The 16,856-nt window shown below is 40.8% G+C and overlaps 1 protein-coding gene across 1 annotated transcript in view; it reads right to left on the reverse strand.

Annotated features, from left to right (window-relative positions):
* LOC133607627 (neurexin-2-like) overlaps nt 1-16,856 on the reverse strand; it is a 416,009-nt gene that overhangs the window by 381,566 nt on the left and 17,587 nt on the right. Inside the window, exon 3 of the mRNA XM_061962447.1 lies at nt 2,279-2,675. The gene's annotated coding sequence lies outside the window, so the exon portion shown is untranslated. The remainder of the gene's footprint in view (nt 1-2,278; nt 2,676-16,856) is intronic.

A 16,856-nucleotide genomic window follows, 5' to 3' on the forward strand; every position in this document is an offset into this window, starting at 1 on the left:
TCTTAGACTTAGACCTAGATTTCCTTTTTATTGTCATTCAAATTTTAACTTTACAGTACAGATAAGAACAACATTTTGTTGCATTAGCTCATGGTAGTGCAGGATAAATTATATTCTATTATATAGTATCTACATTAGTAGCAGAACTTAAAGTGCCACAACTTAAGAGTGTTTTGAGATAAGAGCTGTGTCTCGGCTAATTGATATTCTTTATAGGGTGCAAGTAAAAATTGGAGTTACGAGCATCCCCACCACTAGTTGGCATAGCAACTGTCACAGTGAGCCCCGTAAGATCTGCCTAAAACATTCGATCTTACTCACTTTGTTTTCCAAGCATGGGACAAAAGAAAGTGAGTGTGAAGGACAGTGCTGAGGAAAAGAAGTGGATAATATCCATTGAATTAAAACAAAAAAAATAAAATTAATAACCTGGCGAAGCAATTCAAGCGTATCTCTGAGATTCTGCACCATACTGAAGCAGAAGGAGTGTAACGCCAGCCAAGAATGTTAAAATAATATCTAAATGACAAACATTTATCCATGAAAATATGGAAAAGCTGCTGACAGTGTGTTTGATGGTGAAGCAGCTGGAGGGAGATCTCCAAGGTCAAAGCTGTAGAATATTATTACATTACTTCATAAAACTACTGTACTTGTTGAACATTATCCATCCATCCATTTTCTACCGCTTATTCCCTTTGGGGTCGCTGGAGCCTATCTCAGCTACAATCGGGCGGAAGGCGGGGTACACCCTGGACAATTCGCCACCTCATCGCAGGGCCAACACAGATAGACAGACAACATTCACACTCACATCCACACACTAGGGCCAATATAGTGTTGCCAATCAACCTATCCCCAGGTGCATGTCTTTGGAGGTGGGAGGAAGCCGGAGTACCCGGAGGGAACCCACGCAGTCACGGGGAGGACATGCAAACTCCACACAGAAAGATCCAGAGCCCGGGATTGAACCCCAGACTACTCAGGACCTTCGTATTGTGAGGCAGATGCACTAACCCCTCTTCCACCGTACTGCCCCTTGTTGAACATTATATTGTATTGTTTTGTACAATATTTTTAATCTAAAAGTTTTCAGGTTTTTTAAAGGCATGCTACATGTTAAAATGGTGCCAACACCAAGGGTATCTTATATTGGTTTGATTTAGGGTAATTTCAAACATATTTGGACACATATTTCAACATGTCTGATAGGAAGTAGGAAGAAGTACAGCTGACTAAACCTTAACCCTTTTCCGTATCACACACAGCAATGTGTGGACTTCCCGTATCCAATATACGTGATTCACAAAAGCTGCCGATGCATGGCGAGCGAAACAAAGCCAAAACGTCCCTCGAAACTCAACCTTGGCCTCCCCCGAAAGTGCAGTGCCCCCCTGCAACACCCCAGCATATTGGGATCAATACGGTAATACGTCTCTGACAGGCCCATTATCTTTGAATTTACAATAACCTGCACCGCGCTGATAAGGCGGCCGGTGAGTCAACAAGCACCTAACAGAACAAGCAAATCATCATCCTTCATCAGATTGACACCTCAGTGTTTTGTTTTTTTTCTTTTCAATAAAAACTAATATGTGTGTTCTTTAAGTGGCAGCAGCAGTTCATGCTTAAGTTTTCCTAAATCTAGTAGTAAAACCAAAAAACTAGGTGGGACACATCTTGGAAGTGGTCTCTCTTCATAACAAATACCAGAAGCATTTTTTGGGGGGGGTTGGGGGGGTGCATGCAGCACCTTCACCTGCACCTTTAGGCCACATGAAGCCAGTAACGTAATCATCATCATCACACAATGGGCTTGCTTGGCTCCAGGTTCTTGCTGGTGGCTGCAGCCTAGATGCCAACCATCATCCAGCAGCACCGCCGTGCAGACTGCATGTCCCCCGGCATGCAATTAATAAGCGACCTCAGCCGTGTTTGTGCTTAATTTATTTGCGGGTATAGCGGGGGCGTACTCTCCAGTATCACTGATAAGAAAAACCTTATAGTTCAAACTGGACATTTTTTTATTTTTTTATTTTTTTAAACACTTCTCCTCCAGCGAGGCGACATGTCATATAGGGAAAAGTGCAAATAATTGGTGGAATTGGAATAGACCGCAGTAACAACAAAAACTCCGGACTGGTGACTTTGGATTAAAAAAAAAACACATTTATGAATAGAATATCCGGAGGTTTTTTTTTTTTTTTTGCCGTTTAAAGCCGCGGTTGAGGAGGCGCATTGTGCGGCTTGAGTGTGGGAGGTGCGCGGCGTCATTTACCTGAGCGTCATCCAGCGAGCCGACACAGCAGCGCAGGGCTTTTTGTTGTTGTTGTATTCCGGCCGGTCAGAAAGAGCACAAAAGAGGAGGGACAAAAATAAATAAAAATCCTGTATCAAGATGAGACAAAAGCGGCAGACATTACCAAAAAAAAAAATATCTCTTCAGAGTGGTATAAGGTTATTTTCTTATCTGCTCTATGCGTGGAGGAAGGCGAGAGCGAGGGAAGCCCCGAGCTTCTCCGTGCAGACAAAGATGCTTCCTCTCCTCCGCAGCATCCTCCTCCCCATCCTCATCCTCATCATCAGCATCGGCATCGGGGGGGCCGCCTCTTCCCTGACACTTGATGCTAATAGTTGGCGAGGTAGCTCGGCCGGGTTGAGGGCGCGGTCAGCCGCTGTGGACCAATGGAGCTCAGCGTTACACCGACAAGCGTTGCGTTGCCGTGGCGGGTTACGACGGGCGTTACTGGTGCGAGTATGTTTATCGTGCATACTATAGTTGAGATGTAGGTGTACATATTTCTCGTCTTAGCACAATTAAAAAATAAAAACAACTTTGTAACGACTTAGAGTAGTCAGTGTGCAGCAGCTGTCTGCTCAGATTAAATCAGTGGTTCTCAAAGTGGTGGGGCGCGGAGGCATGACTGGGGCGCACATGAGGAGAAGTTGTTTTTTAACAATTTTGTTGTTGTTGTTGTATACAAATACATATGTCATTTCATTTAAAAACCCAGACAAGCATCAAATAAAGAGGAATAAATAATGTCTCTTACGGCGGAACACCATCTCTATGCCGACGTAAAGAACAAATCGCGTTGTCCCGCTCGCCCACCGCGAGTTAGAAAGCAGAAGACTCAAATATCAGAAAGTAGCGAGCTACCCTCATTTCTAATCTCAACTCAACGTTGAGCATGACTTAAGAGTGGCAGTATCAAGCCTGCAAACCCACTTTGAAAAAAATGTGCAGTGCAAAACAGGCTCATTGCAGCCACTAGCGCTGTGATAAAACTTTTTTTTTTGCAAGGGAACTGTTCATCTTTTTACCAAATGACTGCATTTTCTTTCATTTTTTTGCACATATAAAGTGAGTTCAATACTTATGTCACACCGCGGTGAGGGATGTCTTGTCTTGGTTTTTTCTGTCTTGTGATTTGCATGTTTTAGTTTGAAAAGTAACTCTTCTCTCGTTTCAGGTCACTTGCCTTTCCTTTTGTGTCATCAGTCTGACGTCATCCCTGTTCCCTGATTGTTTCCACCTGTTCCCTATTACCCTCATGTGTCTTATAAGCCCACTCCTCCCTTTGTTCTGTGCCAGATTGTCTCGTTTATTCGTGCTCTCTAGCAAACATGTCCATGTCCATGCCTTGCCTTACCTTGCCTCGTCTCGTGCTTATGTTCCTTGATCCTGAATCCCTTCGTTGCTATTTTGAGTTTTCCTTTCTTCCTCCTCAGCAGAGTGATTTTTTGTTATTTAGTTTATTCAGCCGAAGTGGTGAGTTATCAGTTATTTTGTTTTTCTTTCCTCAAATTTTTGAGTGACAATTTTTGTTAAACTTTATTAGATTAGATAGTGTAGATTTTTTCATAGCTGTTGTTTTCTTCCTCCTGTTGGAGCGTTTTTTGTTAATACATTATATAGCATATACAGCGCCAATTATAGTTTTTCTTTGCTTTTGTTTTCCTCCGTTCGGAGTGATTTTCGGTTGTTCCTATTTTTTGGAACCTTTTTCGCCGATTAGTTTTTTGATTAATATAGATATTGTAATTCCTTGACTTTGGAGGTGAAAGGAAGCTGTCAAAATAAAAGCCTGTCAAAGTTCCCTACTCTGCATCTGAGTCCTATCCTTTTTACCAAGCCTGACAACTTAAAGATGTTTTATCTTTTTGAAAATACACATTCATGTTCTGTCAATAAATCTAAACTTGACTAATTATGTGACTATTGTGACTTTTGTTGGTGTGTGGGGTCAGGGGACCCAAATTTTTTTTTTCATCTGAAGGGGGGCCTGACAGAAAAAGTTTGAGAACCACTGAATTAAATCAACATATTGTTACGTGTACAGGAGAAGTAGACGGCACAGACAGCAGGGACGTCGTTTTAACTCTATATTTATCATATATTTACAATGGAAATGAGGCGTGTAATTCATCTAAACTATGTATGTGTGTGGAAATTAACTGAGGAGTGTTACCGGAAGTGTTGAGCAAGGTGCAGAAGTCCAAGAGGGGCTTAGAAGGGACAGATCCTTCTCTGTAGCGGGCCCCAAACTCTGGAACGATCTGCCCCTCCATGTGACACAGGCCCCTTCTTTGGCTACTTTTAATACCCTTCTTAAAACCCATTTTACTCACTGGCTTTTAACCCAGCATGAGACATTAAACGGTTTAAACTGTTTTTACCTTTTTAACTGCTTTGTATCTAACAAATTGTTCTTAAGATAATTTGTATTTGCTTTTTCAATGTGTATTTTACCTCTGTTTTAAATGTTATTTTTTAGTCTGTCCTTTGCCTGTATTTCTTTGTGGTGTACAGCCCTTTGTTCTTCAACTGTGGTTGTTTTTAAAGGGCTTTATAAATAAAGTTGGTATGGTATAGTAAGAGGGGGTAAGGCAGGCTCGGAGGTCTGTGGGCAGGCGTGAGGTCAAGCGCGGGAGAGAGGCGTCAATGTCCGTGTTCAGGCGGGGGGTCGAAATCCAAAGGGCAGCCAAGGAACCACAGGGAATACAGGGAGACGAGACACACAGCTCGTAATGCGGGAATGGAGGAATGCTGTGTACGGGAACAAGTCGCTACGTTCTGGCCCGGAACGCAGGTTTGCACTGGCTTAAGGAGTCCCGGAAGCTCATCAGCGACAGGTGTGTAGATTGCTGATGGAAAGCAGCTGCCTGCTGCAGCCGGAGTGGCGTGCGCAGGAACGCGCTTGGAGGTGCGCCCAGTTGAGTGCGCACTGGGGTGCCCCCGGGCCGTTACATATACAGCCATCGTGTCCCAATTCCAATAGTTATCAAAAGTATGAATATTGAGTGTGAGTGCATTGCTTAGCATTGCCTTAATCCTCTTCCACTCCTCCATGAGGGCTGGTGGATATTCAACATTGTTGCGTTCCTCCACTTTCCTTTCGCTTGCAGGTTAGATAGGTTCGAGTCCGGATTGGAAAAAATGCCTGGCGGACCAGTTACCCTGGGAAGAGGATCATTAAACGCGTCGCAATGTCAGTTTTCTCTCAATGAACCGCAGCTGCCTCAGTGGCGGCAGCACTAATGCAACCCTCGACCACGACGCTACTCATTGCTCAGGCAAGGTACTGTCATCTTGCCACACATGTGTTTTCTACTCGTCAGCCCCTCCAGGATTTCACAGGCTTTTTTTTGTGATCGTTGTGGCCTGAAATGCCTGATTTCACAACAGCTTGTTCAGAAAGTTGCGGCAAGAATTCAGGCGTTGTGAGCTTTTTCCAATTAACATTTGAGACAAAGTTTATTTATGTATTTAATATTTGTTTGCTTACTGTGGTATATTATTTATTGTTCACTGTTCTGTTACAGAGAACAAGAAAATTGGATTAAATTGCTATAATATGAAAAGGGGTAGGATTAAATAAGCTCTGCTTCTTCTTACTCCTTTTCGGACATACTGTAATGAAACAACTGGAATTGTGTGATGCATTACATTGTATCGTATGCATGTTTGAAATAAACTGAAACTGAACTGAACTGAACATTGAATAAACTTGGGATTTTATGAATTTGTTATCAATGGTTTATGTGTCGCTTGTAAACTTAACCTCAAAAAGTAGGACTTTCAACAAAAATTGGGTAAAAAAACAAAACTGAATTGTTTTACTCATTTTATACCGCACAGACATAAAAGTAGACCCTAGATGGCAGTAAAAGCACACAATCAGAGCGCATCGTCAAATGACTGTAATGTTTTAATTCCAACTAATAATAGTAATAATTATAACTATAAAAAGAAACACCTTTATCTGGATAAATAAAGTGTAAATACATATATAAATACATGTCATTTAGGAAAGTCACAGTTTACGTATTCAATTACCCAGAAGGCTTAGTTCTGTAGACAGGAACCAAAAGTAGCTCTGAGCTTCACGGGGGGACAACAATTGTGCCATTTAAGCAATAAGGAGTTGACATATTGTTACACGTTCATGCTGTACACTAGAAACAAACATTAGTTTTGACTAGACCAGTGGTGCCCAAACATTTGGCTTCCAAGAGCCAAAGTGAAAATGTGTCGATGGTCCGCGGGCCAAACAGCAGGAATTTAGCCTCATGCTGACATACATAAATATAAGAAGTGTGCCTAATTCAGTTAACATGTACCTCTGCATCTTTTATGTACATTTTGTACCTTAAACATTCAACAAGGGTATTGTCTGCATAATTTCACCATTCCCAGGTGTTGTTCTGTAACCAGCTCCTTCTCCCTATTTCATCTGACCTCTTTCAAATGTTTCCCAGACAGATTAGACATATGGAGGATGCTACATTTCTAAGCGTTCAGGTATTAATAATAGAAAGCAGGCGAAGCATGGCGACCAAGATTATCCTTTTCCATAGAGCGTCCCCTGTTTTTAAAATGGTACCAATTATGTTTTTTATACAGTAAAATATACTGCTTTTTATTTTTATTTTTTTTACAGTGTAGCCTTGTGGACACGCCATCAATGATTGTGGCGCTTGAAAGAGGTCATTATGAATATGTATTACATTTGATGGCCACACTTTGGCGGGCCAAACAAAATGACACGACGGGCCCCACTTTGGGCATCCCTGGATTGGACAGTTGACGTGTGTGTTTGCGTGGTGCTTAGACACAAATTAAATTGCCAAAAATGACGCTGATAAGCCAAAATGTGCAATGCCGCACATATGCAAATTCCTGTAGTGACTGACTACTTCAACAATAATGTCTGTGTTTTGAGTCATTTTCAGCTTTACAAGCTGTACATTGACTACTCTAAATTATCCAAGTTTTAATTAATTTAATTAATTGTATAGTTTTGTCCCTTGAAAAGGTTGCATGAATGCGAATATGTAGTTTTTGTGAGACACAGTATCAATGTACAATCATGTTTACATTTTTACACAGACAATTCTACTGGCAGTGTCACATTTTATTAGATTGGGTTGTAATGTGTTGTGCTTATAATGCAAGGTTGCGAAAACATATCAAAATTTAACTTTATTTTCCTTCGAGCAGCTTGTTCATTGATGCCGCAAGTGATGCAAACCTGGGCAGATACCTGCTCTCTTTTATATTTTTGCAAAGGCACATTTTTGGATACAGCCTTTCTTGGATCTAATTCAATTTATAGAGAGGTCCCTAATGAAGTGTCAGGTGAGAGATGGCACCAAGGTTGCACAAGTGAATTTATACTTATGAAAGAACACCACTTGAAAAGTAATTATGAAGTCTGCTATTGGAAATGCTCTGTAAAGTCACATCCACCCCCTTCAGGGCTAAGTATATTTACACATTTCCATAAAGAGCATCTAGTGGGACTGCAGTGCAGTTTGTCACATGAGAGTTACACGAAAACACCAGCAAACACACCAATGAAAGCGTCGAGATCATTGTAAAAAAAGAAAATTGGTAAACAAAGGAAAGGAAATGACGCTAAAGCACGATAACACAAAACAACCTATGCTAGTTTGCTACTGATGGGAGGTTTTTATGTTTTATTTTTGCAGAATATTTTATCTTTTAAGTGACAGCACAGCTCCCTAAAGCCCGCCACGGTGTGCTTTTAATGGCCTGAGACTTCCCTGTGAGAGAAAAAGTCAAAACTATCTCGCATTTGAGGGATGACGTATGAATTATGAATGTGATCAAATGTAGCATGTTTTCCCCCCCCCTCTTGAAAAACAATTCAGCATGACTGGGTAAAGTAGGGGTAACTACTTTTACAAGCACATCTGAAAATGCAGACATTTAAAAATATTGTACTGCTTTTTAATTCTAATAGTCGTATCTCAACTTCTGATCTTAATTGGTTCTGTGACAAAGTTCTTCACTCCAAACACTTGTATCTCCGCACGCTCACTTTTTTCCTTCACGTGGTTGGAAAACAAAGTTATGTTGATATCTACTGTAGCTCTAATCCAGTGGTTCTTAACCTGGGTTCGATCGAACCCTAGGGGTTCGGTGAGTCGGCCTCAGGGGTTCGGCAGAGGTCAAAACACACCCGACTCATCGTGTAAATAAAAACTTCTCCCTATCGGCGTATTACGGATACGGCAACAGCAGAAGTCAGACTGATTTGCAGGTGTGTAATTTGTTGTGAGTTTATGCACTGTGTTGGTTTTGTTGTTTGAACAAGGTGATGTTCATGCACGGTTACTTTTGTGCACCAGTAAAAAAACATGGTAACATTTTAGTATGGGGAACATACTCACCATTAATTAGTTGCTTATTAACATGCAAATTAGTAACATATTGTCTCTTAACCAGTCATTATTAAGTACTTATTAATGCCTTATTCGGCTTAGCCTTATTATAACCCTAACCCTCTAACCCAGTGGTTCTTAACCTTGCTGGAGGTACCGAACACCATATGTGCATTCACCGAACCCTTCTTTAGTAAAAAATAAAATGTATATTTTTTTCAAATTCAAAACAAAGTTATATGTTTTTGGTAACACTTTAGTATGGGGAACATATTCTAAGTAACAAAGACTTAAGTTAGAGTTATTTGGTTAGGGTTAGGGTCAGGGTTAGAGGGTTAGGGTTATAACCCTCTAATGCTGAATAAGGCATTAATAAGTACTTAATAATGACTAGTTAAAAGCCAATATGTTACAAATTTGCATGTAAATAAGCAACTAATTAATGGTGAATGTTCACCATACTAAAGTGTTACCAAGTTTTTTTTTACTGGTGCATAAAATGATCCGTGCATGAACATCACCTTGTTCAAACAACAAAACCAACACAGTGCATAAACTCACAACAAATTACACACCTGCAAATCAGTCAGCTGTTGCCGTATCCGTAATACGCCGATAAGGAGAAGTTTGTATTTACACGATGAGTCGGGTGTGTCTTGACCTCCGCCGAACCCCTGAGGCCGACTCACCGAACCCCTGGGGTTCGATCGAACCCAGGTTAAGAACCACTGCTCTAACCTTAACCATAACCAAATAACTCTAAATTAAGTCTTTGTTACTTAGAATATGTTCCTCATACTAAAGTGTTACCAAAAACATATAACTTTGTCTTGAATTTGAAAAAAAACATTTTATTTTTCACTAAAGAAGGGTTCGGTGAATGTGCATATGAAACTAATGGAGTTCGGTACCTCAAACAAGGTTAAGAACCACTGCTCTAATCTAATGCTAACGAGTAAAACCAGATGTTTTGCTTGGGTCTTACAGGGTTCACTGTGACATTTGCTACAGCAAATAATGGCGGGGATGCTTGTAGCTCAAATTTTTGCTTAACAATTAACCGAGAGATAGCTCTTATCTAAAAACCCTCTTAAAGTGAGGTACCACTGTGTCGGGTTTTCTGTATTTCTTCATGATTTTTTCTTGACATACTAGGTACAGTCTTTTTCTTCCTTGCCTTCTCAGACAATCTGGAATGTAATCGCACTTAAACTCTCAAGCTTCCAAATGGATTAAACCGTCAAGGACTTTGTAGCAGCCATCGCAAATACGCGGCTGCTAGAAAAGTTAAAATGCATTGAGAACACGGCTGGATTACCACACTGATGTGGATGTACTGTATTTCACTGGTTTTCAGAAAATGTTACATTTAGTGCAGGATTTTTAGAGTTTGAGGTCACTTTTAGTCGTCCATCACCCTGATGTGCTCAAGGCGGCTGAGCGGAAGTATTAGTATCAGTCTGATGGTCAAGACGTGATAGCTATCTTTAAAACTGTAAGCTTCCCAGTGTGAAAACACTTAACATCAGCCTCAGGTTGAGAATGCCGCACACGCGCGCAAACACACACATACACACTGAAAGCCACCATTGTAAAAGTGATAATGAGCAAAACAATATTTCTAATCAAAGCTCCACTATGCCCAACACTCCTACTTTTGCATCATCAGATACGTTTGAAAACGAAAGCGGTCAGGCAGAACTATCACACACGGAACAGATAATGCAAGACTGTGTTTTACCTCCATGCACATAATTACAATTGTGCTCAGTCAATCAGGCTGTTTTCTCTTTTTCCTCCCTTTGGGACGCTATCACTCTCAGGCCAATAAAAACGACAAAGTTACATCGCCATTCCAACTCTTCATGGTGTGCTGTTAGAGAAAGAAACAGGCCAAGGAAATGGGCATTATAAATCCTATGTATTGATTTTTGATTGCTTTTGTTGAGAGACTTGATGGATCAACAGGACTATGTTTGTCTTTGAGGCATAATAGATTTCACTTTTTGGAAACAACCAGCAGAGGGCACAATTAATAAAAACACAACTAGTTGACTGCCTAATAAACACGCTGTAATGGAACACAGTAAAATAAAGTAGTGTGTACTGCTCAACTATCCATCCAACCTTCCATTTTCTACCGCTTGTCCCTTTTTGGGGTCGCTGGAGCCCAGCTCAACTTGTCAATTAACAAAAATACAATGTAAAATATAAGCCTTAAACTTGACTCTTGGCAAGTAAATGGAGTGAAGTTTTATGCGGCTAGTGATGTATTAGCATCTTAACTTTTGTAATTTGCTAGTCCGGCACCAGGATGGTGAAACTATAGTCTTCGAATACCACTCACATTTCAGCAATGTTTTTATTGCAGTATCTCTTTTCAACAGACAACGCAATTGATATGAAAGTCGGATATACTTAAGAGTACTCAATGCACAGCTTGTATAACTATTAATAGTAGCAGATTTGCTACATTCTAAAGATGAGACAACAGAAAGCAATTATTGTTTTAATAGCTGGCAACACAACTCAATCAATGCGTCATCGTCCAACAGGTCGCCGAGCTGTTGCCCACACATCCGGGTATGTTCTGTAAATCTCTACACCCCACACACTCCTGCATCCTGCCTTAGTAAGTCCACATATGTTGGCATGGGACGTGCTCTTGGTCGATTCCCGTGTGTTGGCTCCCAGAGCACTAGCTTACAAGCAGGAAGTTCTGGGTGTCTGTGGCAAGTTTCATCGTCCTGGATGCCACCCTGTCACATAGCCTTTGCAGGCCCTCATGGGGATTATTGTTGGTAATATGCTCTGTTAATGTTCAATAGGACCACATGCCGCATTCTGGTGTTCCATCTATCAAGAGACTTCTGGTGGGTGGGCATCAGGGTACAGGTTTCACAGCCAAAGAGGATCACAAGACTTCACAGTTGCTTGGAAGAAGCTAATCTTGAAGTATCAAAGGAGTTTGGATTCCCACTCACTCGATATGCCATTCAGAGCTCTCCATGGCAGCACATTCTTCACCTTAATGTCCTGTTCTGACCCAGGAACCTAGATAATTGAAGTCGCTGACGCCTGCCAGAGCGTTACCTCCTACTGTCTTGAGAGGTGGATGAACCAGGGGGATGTTAAACTAAATAAAGACCTTGGTTTTCTTTTAATTAAGCCAGAGACCGACCTTGGAGCATTCTGTCTTCACTCTGTATAGAGGCTCTGTACCGGTTCTACTCAGTAATGGACTTTCTAAATGTGTATAGTCCAGGACTATGACCAAAAGTCAAGAGACAAAGGAGTAGCAAGATAACTGTCCTACCTATAGATTAACATGGTATGGTAATGTCATGGTTTGTAGCTGCATGAGTGCTGTCAGCATTGAGGAGCTGCGGTTCACTCACAGACATATTAACTACAATGTGTAATGTGAAGCAGAGCATTATCTGCTCCCTTGGGAAACTGGGTCACAGAGCAGTGTTCCCACTAGGTGACCAGGTGTCCGGATCTAGGCCGGACAGTCCGGATTTTTTATGCCCTGTCCGGCGTCCGGCGCAGCATCAAGCCGGACATGTATTTGTCCTCCTTTTTGAGGCACTAGGCTTGAAGAGCAGAGTTTTTTCATCTTTGCTGGGCTGCAGCGCGATAGCCAATCAAAGACCGTAAAAAATGCCCCCAACGCAGTAACGTATCAAATGATTGGCTAAGAGCGGTGTCGGATACAAATCTGCTTATCATTGGTTAAAAAAGTAAACAAGGATTCATGTGCTGCTGCGGCATGACATTGACAGAAAGTTAGCATCATGCCAAAACGCAAGACCTCGTGTAATTCTGAATGGACAAAAGAGCACAAATTTATAACGAAAAGCAGTCGAGACTCATTCCATGGCTTCTGCACACTTTGTCGATGTGATGTCGACGTAAGTAGTCAGGGGAAAGCTGCAATTGAACGGCATACGGGTACGGATAAACATAAAAGTAATAAACGTGCGGCACCTCTTCAATGAGGACATTTTTTCGTGAAGTTTCGTCGACCCTGGATGACAAGATAACCGCTGCGAGCTGTGCAAGATGTACCATGCTGTAAAGCAGTGGTTCTCAAATGGTACCCTGGGGATATGTAATGTAATGTAAGTTCATAAACTGAACATCAAATCAAGTCGGCTATTCCATTCATTACCATAAACCCAGTTTCCCCCATGCCATGATGGTTTGACCCTCACTAAAATGTATGTCAAAAAGAACTGTGAAAAGAAATGCAACAATGCAATATTCAGTGTTGACAGCTACATTTTTTGTAGACATGTTCCATAAATATTGATGTTAAAGATTTCTTTTTTTGTGAAGAAATGTTTAGAATTAAGTTCCTAAATCCAGATGGATCTCTATTACAATCCCCAAAGAGGGCACTTTAAGTTGATGATTACTTCTATGTGTAGAAATCTTTATTTATAATTGAATCACTTGTTTATTTTTCAACAAGTTTTTAGTTATTTTATATATTTTTTTCCAAATAGTTCAAGAAAGACCACTACAAATGAGCAATATTTTGCACTGTTATACAATTTAATAAATCAGAAACTGATGACATAGTGCTATATTTTACTTCTTTATCTCTTTTTTTCAACCAAAAATGCTTTGCTCTGATTAGAGGGTACTTGAATCAAAAAAATGTTCACAGGGGGTACATCACTGAAAAAAGGTTGAGAACCACTGCTGTAAAGCATCACCAGTCCTACAGAAGTTTAGACTGCGGCATGAAAGTGGACCGGGAGATTTTCAGTGACTATCCCACAGCTAAAGGGATGGCCTGTGGCCGAACAAAAGCCAAGGCATTGTGCGAGAACGTCATCGCTCACTATTCGGTACAGGAACATACCGACTACATAAAAGAAAACAACCTACCCTTTTCCGTGGCAACCGACGCCTCAAATAAAGGAACAAACAAGTGTTTTCCCATTGTGGTAAGGTATTTTCACTTTGATGAAGGCATCCAACATGTCCTGTTGGATTTTTATAGTGACAGCAACGAAACGTCAGAAGCCATAACAAACCAGCTGCTGGCAAAACTTTAGATGTCTGGCTTAGAGGTGAAAAACATGTCTGCATATGCAACAGACAATGCCAGTGTCAATTGTGGCAAACATAACAGTGTGTATCAGAAGTTGAAACTGAGCCAAAAAGATGTGCTCCCTGCAAACTGTTTGGCCCATATTCTGCATAACGCAACCAGATATGCAGCAAGCAGCCTTGATGTTGATGTGGAAAAATTTTTGTGGCATTTTTTTAAAATTATATATGTTAACTACATTTAAGTCCACACATGTTATGCTTTGTGGCACTCTGCACTTGAAAAGATTCATCTCAGTGGTCACTTTTGGAACACCACAATGTATTGAATAAATACAAATACTGTTAACAAACACTTGACTTTAATATCTTTTCCTATTCAGCCACACAAACATCATCTTTAAACCACTCAAAATTGTACTATAAATAAGAGTATACCAGAGTCCTATGTACACCATAGTAATTTATTGATATGGCGCATAATGTCCTCCTTTTTGGTGTCATGGAAATGGTCACCCTAGTTCCAACAAGCCCAAACACACATCCAAGATGGCAAGCTCCTTGCTGAGGAAAGTGAAGGTGATAAAGGGGTCAAGTCTCTCTCTTCCAAACCTCAACCCAATTGAACACCTGTGGAGCATCGTCAAGCAAGTTAGGGAGGTGGAGGAGAACAAAGTGTCTAACATCCGCCTTTGATGTATCATCATTAAGAAGTGGAAGAAGATTCGGGTAAGAACCAGTGCAGCTGTGGTGAATTCCATACCCAAGAGGATTAAGGGAATGATGTCTACTATGAGGTGTATGTACTGCACTTCTGTTGCCAGCTATTTCAACAATAATGGCTGAGTGTGTGTTGAGTCATTTCCAGAGGACAGTAAATCTATGCTGCTTTACAAGCTGTACACTGACTATTGTCAGTTTTGTGCACCTTCCATTTCCCTCACGTTGTCCTTTAAGATAAAATGGTTGAAAAACACCAAAGCTAGCTTAGTTCTCCGCATTGTGTTCACCGCAGACATTTCATTCGAACAACAACAAAAAACAAACAACACTGCGCCGTCCAAGCGATGACACCAGGGAAAGGTGGCTCGTTACTTCATGTTAACTGGAAGTCACTTCCAAGCTGTACGCAGAACAACACAACAACTAAAGCCAAGAGAATGGCAAAAATAATGAGCATAACAATGAAGACAACAATGCGCACCCAAACATTGGAGCCCGAGGAAATGTTTTCTAAAGGAGAGAACATACAATGTTTTGTGGTGCAGGATACAATATTGTGATGGAAAAACGTTCCATACTGTGACCTGATTTAATGCTTGGTTTTACCTGAATGCATGTCTTTGTGTCCTTGCTGCAGCAAACCTCTGGTTTACCAGCTGACGGTGTTTCTTTGGTGATCACAGGACACTCAACACAATGGAATCACTGGACATGGATGAGTTAAAGGCCATTACACAGAATCTGTGCCATTTGCTTGTTGGAACTTTATCAAAATAAACATACATTGTTGTCTTTTTTCAACTCTAAATCTGATAATATACTGAACATACTCATATTTTTTTTCATTTTTGTGACAAGTTTTTCTTTGGTGAAGAGGACTAGTTTGAGCAACACGACTGAATGTAACAGGACTTAGTTTTTAGTATGGACTTATAGCATGTATACAAGTTGCTTGATGGCAATGAGAACTTTGCAGTGACTGAAAATGTTATTTTAGAAATAAACAAATAACAGCAACAAATAAAAACGCAACAGCGCTGAGAGTTCAACCCTTCAAGTCAAGGTTGGAATATCATCTCTTACTGTATACCGAAAACTAATTAAAACTGTTGGCCTTCCCATGGCCTGCAGAGGATGTGAACGATGTAACGTCCTGTGGAACATGTGACTTGTCAAATATTCCAAACCTTTCTGAGAGCGTAATGTGTGTTAACTGGACTGAGTAAAAACCCAGCCACAACAACAATTATTTAATCCGATTTTTAAAAAGCTTTAAGTTACATTCTGTTGCTTCGATGTATCATTTAATGGGTGTAACAGAAACTGATAATCTGGAGAACATGGAGTACTCTGCATACATAGTTCCCGCATGGCCGCTGCAATAGAGCGCAAATGAGAACGGTGGTGTGTCGATGCCATGATCTATGTGGTGGCAAACAGCGTAGAGTTAAACAAAACAAAAATTAATTAAAAAAAAAAAATATATATATATATACACACACACACACACACACACAGGTAAAAGCCAGTAAATTAGAATATTTTGAAAAACTTGATTTATTTCAGTAATTGCATTCAAAAGGTGTAACTTGTACATTATATTTATTCATTGCATACAGACTGATGCATTCAAATGTTTATTTCATTTAATTTTGATGATTTGAAGTGGCAACAAATGAAAATCCAAAATTCCGTGTGTCACAAAATTAGAATATTACTTAAGGCTAATACAAAAAAGGGATTTTTAGAAATGTTGGCCAACTGAAAAGTATGAAAATGAAAAATATGAGCATGTACAATACTCAATACTTGGTTGGAGCTCCTTTTGCCTCAATTACTGCGTTAATGCGGCGTGGCATGGAGTCGATGAGTTTCTGGCACTGCTCAGGTGTTATGAGAGCCCAGGTTGCTCTGATAGTGGCCTTCAACTCTTCTGCGTTTTTGGGTCTGGCATTCTGCATCTTCATTTTCACAATACCCCACAGATTTTCTATGGGGCTAAGGTCAGGGGAGTTGGCGGGCCAATTTAGAACAGAAATACCATGGTCCGTAAACCAGGCACGGGTAGATTTTGCGCTGTGTGCAGGCGCCAAGTCCTTTTGGAACTTGAAATCTCCATCTCCATAGAGCAGGTCAGCAGCAGGAAGCATGAAGTGCTCTAAAACTTGCTGGTAGATGGCTGCGTTGACCCTGGATCTCAGGAAACAGAGTGGACCGACACCAGCAGATGACATGGCACCCCAAACCATCACCCAACCATGCAAATTTTGCATTTCCTTTGGAAATCGAGGTCCCAGAGTCTGGAGGAAGACAGGAGAGGCACAGGATCCACGTTGCCTGAAGTCTAGTGTAAAGTTTCCACCATCAGTGATGGTTTG

This window comes from Nerophis lumbriciformis, linkage group LG09, assembly GCF_033978685.3.
Source record: "Nerophis lumbriciformis linkage group LG09, RoL_Nlum_v2.1, whole genome shotgun sequence".
Classification (NCBI taxonomy): Eukaryota; Metazoa; Chordata; class Actinopteri; order Syngnathiformes; family Syngnathidae; genus Nerophis; species Nerophis lumbriciformis.